The sequence below is a fragment of the Sander lucioperca genome, chromosome 5, assembly GCF_008315115.2.
Source record: "Sander lucioperca isolate FBNREF2018 chromosome 5, SLUC_FBN_1.2, whole genome shotgun sequence".
Lineage (NCBI taxonomy): Eukaryota > Metazoa > Chordata > Actinopteri > Perciformes > Percidae > Sander > Sander lucioperca.
The window spans coordinates 30,538,255-30,543,254 of record NC_050177.1 but is presented as its reverse complement, the minus strand read 5'-3'; the positions used below and the strand labels follow the sequence as shown (position 1 = coordinate 30,543,254).

At 40.9% G+C, this 5,000-nt stretch overlaps 1 protein-coding gene across 1 annotated transcript in view; it reads right to left on the bottom strand.

Moving 5' to 3' along the window:
• The window catches only part of timm50 (translocase of inner mitochondrial membrane 50 homolog (S. cerevisiae)), a 73,258-nt gene that overhangs the window by 10,788 nt on the left and 57,470 nt on the right, over positions 1-5,000 (bottom strand). The gene's annotated exons all lie outside the window — the stretch shown is intronic.

Genomic DNA, 5,000 nt, shown 5'->3' with positions numbered 1-5,000 from the left:
AAGTGTGTATCTGAGACAAACACAAGTATTACCACATATTCAGAGTGTGTGTGTGTGTGTGTGTGTGTGTGCGCGCGTCTGAGTGTGTGTGCGTGTCTGTGTGCGTGCATCTGAGTATTACCACATATTCAGTGTGTGTGTGTGCGTCTGTGTGTGTGTGAAGACTTTGCTTTTGCTTTAGGCTGATTCACGGCTTCCACTCATGTTCCTTGGTTTTGGTTCCAACATCTAGTTTATGAGGTTGTTAGAGCTTTTTAAATTATCTCTAATATGCTTTCAATCAAGAGTTTGGCAGAACTCTCGAGCGTGTTTTCACTTTTTGTGAAGTCAAAGGCTATTAATATGTTCATTAGTTATCCAGGATGATCTCATTGGACTCTGTAGCTCTGATGAAACACCAGAGGTCCCCCCGTCTTTACAAACATTCCCTTAAAGTGCTCATATTCTGCTCATTTTCAGGTTCATAATTGTATTTAGAGGTTATATCAGAATAGGTTTACACATTTTTGTTGTACTGCACATTCCTGCAGCTCCTCTTTTCACCCTGTGTTCAGGTCTCTGTTTTAGCTACAGAGTGAGACCTCTCACTGCTGTAACATCTTTGTTGGCAGTCGCACATGCTCAGTAGCTAGGTAAGGACTACATGCTCAGTAGCTAGGTAAGGACTACATGCTCAGTAGCTAGGTAAGGACTACATGAGCTAGCTAGCTGTTTCTCCAACTTCAGTAGTACAAGGCAGGATTAGCCGGGAGACTTCTTCTAAACGAGGGCGCACTTCCAACTTTGCGTGGAATACCTGCAGAACAGGGACATGGAAGTAGTTCTTTTGTAGATTAGGGTGAATTAGTGTGTGTGTTGTAGCAGTGTTCTGCCATTGAGAACGAGCTAGCATGCTAACGGTTAGCCCCCTAGGCCCCTCGTCTCGGGTAGTGACGTAGAAAGCCGTGCAGATTTTGACCAGCTCACCCAGAGACTGAAGGCAGGACACATTCAGAAACCGTATCTCACTCTAAACAGCATGGATGGATTTTTTTTTCAAAGTTTGTATGCATGTGGAAGCACCAGAGACACAAAATAACTCCGCAAATCCCAGAAAAAGTGATTTTTTTTCATAATACGGGCACTTTAAAGAACCAAGCAGACCTGACTTGTTGCACCATCCAAATGTTCAGCGCGTAGCTCGCTAGCTCCAAGTTGATTGTTGTTTCCCGAAGAGAACGGAGTCCGAGAATTATTCTGGAAATGAACTTCCTTCGACCCAGACTGGGATGTGTGTACAGGCCCAGTGGTGTAGTTCAATTCAATTTTATTCATAGTATCATAACAACAGTTATCTCAAGACACTTCACAGATAGAGTAGGTCTAGACCACACTCTATAGTTTACAAAGACCCAACAATTCCAGTAATTCCCTCAAGAGCAAGCATTCAGTGCAACAGTGGCGAGGAAAAACTCCCTTTTAGGGAGAAACCTTTTGTAATCTGTTTTTTTTTTTTATTTCGTTGGCAAACTTAAAGGGTAATTACTGTTTTTATCAACCTATGTTCCTATGTGTTTGTGTCTAAGTGAGTGATGGGAACAACAATCTCTGACATTGGTCCAGTATTAAGAGAGATCGCTGCAGTCGGCAGCGGAGAAACAAGCTACAATGTAAGTTAATAGGGTGATTGTCCAGCTTGTATTTACCTTCATAAAAGTGCTCGTTTTGCCGCTGACAGACTCAGATTATTATTCTAAGTGTCTGACAACATTATGGAAAGGATGTCTAAAGAGGTCGACCTTTCTGTTAAAGAGTAAGATCCTTTTTTTAAACATAAAAACATCCGTGAAATTGTGTTCGCTAAACCCACCAGATTCCATGTAAATAAACAGTAATTTAGGCATTGTAAAACACACTTAATTCAAAGTCGACAGAAACAAAATAAAACTATTAAAAGCCGTTTTGGGTCGTCTTTCCACTTTAACCAACCATCACAACTCTAGTTTTGGTTGAAATACACACATAGTTTACTGATTTACATGTGACAATTTGTTGGCTCCATACATGCTAAAAGTACTGTTTTTTTAAATGGAGTCTGGTGGGTTTAGAGCTAGCGACCTCAGAGCTGTTTCTGGTTAAACAGAAAGGTCTCAAAGAGGTTTTAAAGGTCTGTCTCTGTAGAAATCCTTTCCATAATGTTGTCAGACACTTAGAATAATAATCTGAGTCTGTCAGCGGAAAAAAACTGAACTTTTAGCGGACGCAAACTAACGATGCACATTTGCCCCGTAGGGTTACATTGCAGCCCGGTCTGTGGCTGTCAGTTAACAGCGTTCAAGCTCAATACTGGACCACTGTCAAAGACTGTTGTTCCTATCAGTTACTTACACACATAAACATAGGAAAATAGGGTTATAAAAAACTGAAATTACCCTTTAACGTCTGTCTGGTGCAGACCCAGAAACCCTCCTTGTGCCAACATCGTTCCTCAGCATTCCTCCGTTGATTTCTTTCCCACCGCTCATCTCGGAGGTGTTAACTGCGTCGACACCTAAGGAGGAGTCCAACAGAGAGGGGCGGGCGGGAGGGGGGGAGAACAACAGATTTACAGGGTTCAAGGCACCGCAGGGTTTCCACTTTCAAACACAAGATTTAGGAAAGATTCCTGCAGGCTTTTGGTCGGATTTCAGCTTTTGTTATTGCGTGTTAATTGTTGGGGAACTGAGAGAAGACGCACATGTTCCCTTCTTCACCCGTCTGGGGCTCGGAGGAGTGAACACTTGGTTGTTTTGTACTTTAAAGTTGCACAAGTTGTGTTACTATACGATGCATTAACGTTTACTTACGATGGATGGATGGATGGATGGATAGACAGAGAGATGGATAGATAGAGAGGGAGAGAGAGATATAGAGATAGAGAGCTATAGAGAGATAGACAGAGATAGAGAGACAGAGATACAGATAGATAGAGAGATAGATAGAGAGCGAGAGAGGTAGACAGATAGATAGAGAGAGATAGACAGATAGATAGATAGATAGAGAGATAGATAGATAGAGAGAGAGATAGACAGATAGATAGAGAGAGAGATAGACAGAGAGAGAGATAGACAGATAGAGAGATAGACAGAGATAGAGAGATAGACAGATAGAGAGATAGACAGATAGAGAGGTAGACAGATAGAGATAGATAGAGAGACAGATAGATAGATAGAGAGAGAGATAGAGATAGACAGATAGAGATAGACAGATAGAGATAGATAGATAGATAGATAGAGAGATACAGATAGAGAGAGATAGACAGATAGATGGATAGAGAGAGAGAGAGATAGACAGATAGAGATAGATAGAGAGATAGACAGATAGAGAGAGAGAGATAGACAGATAGATAGACAGATAGAGAGAGATAGATAGATAGATAGATAGAGAGGTAGACAGATAGAGAGAGATAGAGATAGACAGATAGATAGATAGATAGAGAGAGAGATAGACAGATAGATAGAGAGAGATAGACAGAGAGATAGACAGATAGATAGAGAGAGATAGACAGATAGATGGATAGAGAGAGAGATAGACAGATAGATAGAGAGAGATAGACAGATAGATGGATAGAGAGAGAGAGAGAGAGAGATAGACAGATAGAGATAGATAGAGAGATAGACAGATAGATAGACAGAGAGATAGACAGATAGAGATAGACAGATAGAGATAGAGAGAGATAGACAGATAGATAGAGATAGACAGATAGAGATAGAGAGAGATAGACAGATAGAGAGATAGACAGATAGAGATAGAGAGAGCGATATAGAGAGATATAGAGAGAGAGATAGATAGAGAGAGATAGAGATAGAGAGAGAGAGAGATAGAGAGAGATACTTTATTCATCAAGATAAATTTTAGTTATGTTTCATTCACTCGTCTGAAGAACAACTTGAATGTGAAAACAGCCGATGAAAGTGAAAGTGTGTTTCCATCCGGCGTCTTTAGAGAGAAGAACAAACCGACATCTGAAGGTGTTTGTGGTGATGGAAATGCACGTAAAACGCCAGACGACAACAACCTAAAACGGCCATTATATTCTGCTCGTAAATGACATTTTAACCCTCGTTAATGCTCGCAACAGACAATATATATATGATCAATACTCACACTTTATTAATCTCGTAGGAATCCTCCAAAGTCTAACGTTATAGCTGCACTGAAACGTCAGGGGGCCGGCAGGCACTGAGCTGTCACTCAAACTCACCGAAAACTCATTAACCAATGGGGACGCACTCCTGTAAGACCCGCCCACGCGAGATGTTTGCGTCAGAATCGCAAACAAAGAATTTTTGGAAGCGCAAACGAGAGTTTACGACTACACAAATGTTTAGTTTGCAAGTTTAAAGTTTTACCTTTGAGGTGACAACTTCTTTTGCTTGAGTTAGTGATTTTGGTTTGATACTTGAGAAGTTTAGTATTTGAGCTTGGAATTAAAAAGGCACGAAAATAATCCCGTATATCTGACAACAGGAGGGCTAAAGGCAGTCCTTCAAGAGAAATGGGGAGTTTTTTTTGTGATTGTTGTGGTCAAAAATCCTTGATTTTGCGGCACATTTTCTTAAAAAAATGCATATTTTATATTAATATTTACGCAATTTTATGCGATGAAATTGCGGGAACTTGCAAAAACGGCGGTCTCATCGTGGCTTCATCGCGGGGTTTGCAGCTTTTCGATGACGTTCACGTCGCGTAATTATGCCACTTCATAACGTTCCCGTGGCAACAGGGGAAAACGGCTGCTCTTGTGTGAAGTAAACGCAACATTTTCTAACTTTCTGCTTATATATATATATATATATATGTGACTTTTTTGCAACGAAAATGCGGGGATTATGAAATACAGTAACACGTAGGGAACCTCGTGAACTAACCTGCAACATGTCAGCTGTTTGGGAATTCTTCAGCGTGTGTGCAGAAGATAACAAGTTTGCAATATGCAACACCTGCAAGGAAAGAGTAGGGCGTGGAGGGACGACACCAAA